Source organism: Lycium barbarum, chromosome 5 (assembly GCF_019175385.1).
Source record: "Lycium barbarum isolate Lr01 chromosome 5, ASM1917538v2, whole genome shotgun sequence".
NCBI classification, from domain to species: Eukaryota; Viridiplantae; Streptophyta; class Magnoliopsida; order Solanales; family Solanaceae; genus Lycium; species Lycium barbarum.
In genome coordinates, this window is record NC_083341.1 from 113,509,776 (window position 1) to 113,511,831 (window position 2,056).

Sequence of the window (2,056 nt, forward strand, 5' to 3'; positions counted from 1 at the left end):
CAAATTGGTAAGATTGTGTATATTCTATGTATATTTTAAGTATATCTCAGGTATACCTTCCCTTTTTTGATAGCCTAACATGCATCCTATATGTGTTTCAACTTTTAGGTAGGTCCCAGGGCTTATTTTTTTAATCTGATTGGTCAAGCCCTTTCCCTTTATACTATAATTATTCCTAAATTTCTATAGGGACCATGCTCGGATAATAAAAAAAGGTACCCAGCCAAATAAAGGTATATAGCCATATATTAACGTTAATACCCAGATCCTAACACTTTTACATGACTGCAGGTGCTAGTTAGACCACCGGGATAATCTTATGAATTCAAAGTGATGCCAACAAGGATTTCCCAGCAACAGAACAAGTCATGAAATGGCAAATTCTAAAGAAACAGTAACAGGCTAGTCAAAATGGGGCATGCAAGATAGGGTATCCATGTCAAATGCAAATCAATTATTACATATACAGAACCAAAGCCCCTTTGTGTACACATCCTTACAGGCAAGACATTGTAATTTGTGGAGAAGCAATTGCAGCTCAGGCACATATATATGATTTAAACAAGCACCTGATGTAGACTTCCCACAAGACATGAATTGGTAATAACTGAAGAAAAACAGCCAGCGGCCACTAGTGTTATGTTATGCTGTTGAAACAAGATCCCATACAAGAGGCAGTCATGATGCAATGGCTAAAGGCGTTAAGCTACGTAGCATAGAGAAATCAAACATGCAAATAACAAACAGGTGACATGAAACCATCTGGGCGAAGGATGCATAGCCAATGTAAAAGACTAACATAGCTTAATGAGGAACTCAGTAGATAGGATAACAGATAAGGATGACATAACCATAACACAAAGTCCTAATAATAGTTCGGGGCATGATATTGGCACAGACCCCAATACTTAAACACATTTTGGCATCCTTATTGTGGAACCAATCAATGAACCAAATGAATTAAGCCTCACGGCATAGATAGCTTTACATCTTATTAAGCATGCCATTTTAGTTTCAAAGATGCAACCTGAGTGAGCACACATAGCACATATTACACATTGTAATGCACACACAGCACATATTAAAACATTGATGAATTAAATCTGAAACATAAGCCTGAGTGAGTATGCTTGATCCCACATACTAGACAACACAATTATATTCAACTGGGGAAGATCAGACCATAGACAACACATAAAACATGATCAAATCATCAAAAAAAATGATTAACAGCAGTGTATAGCACCAACTTTTCTCACACAAAGTTAAAACATGAGGATCCATACTTTACATTTAGGTAGGCTGGATCAGTTGGAAAATAAAATGAACAAACCCAAAACACAACAGCAACAACAAACAAACAATATGGTCTGCTCAAACAAACACCTATATAAACTAAGCAGCTACGGCCAATACCAATATATTACAGGCCAGCACATATTTCAAACAAGTTCACTAGTACATCCTTGGCAAATTAGGATCATTTAAGATTAAGCTTTCTTCCATATATATCTTCAAATTAGCGTAAGAAAACAAATAAGGAATGTTTGTTGAGGGATCAAGACTTATCATTCAGTCTAAACAAACTCAGAACAGTTTCCAGCTCAAAACTAAATGAAGACTGCTGGAAATAGCACAATTCCTTACAGTATTAAATCAAGTGTACATGGAAAAATATAAGGACACATAAACATAAGGTAAACCAGCTTCAAGACATAGCATAATACAATAGAGGAGATCAACAGGTATGGCATTTGCGGAGATCATGCAGAATCATTCATACAAAACCCTCAAACAGGCTGAGGTGTCTTATGCAGTCCAAGTAAAACCACAGGGGGGGGATAATCTAATGCCCCGCTAGCCAGAGCTAGACAAATATGACACAATTAAGCAACTGAACTAATCTATAACCAATCATTGTGGAGCAGGCACACCATACTTGATCTGCCATAAGCTAAATAGCATATGGCTAACCCCCAAACAAAACAAAATGAACCACTGCAGAACAATCAAAAGGAAAACATATGCACATAATTAGCAAACTACTAACTAATAT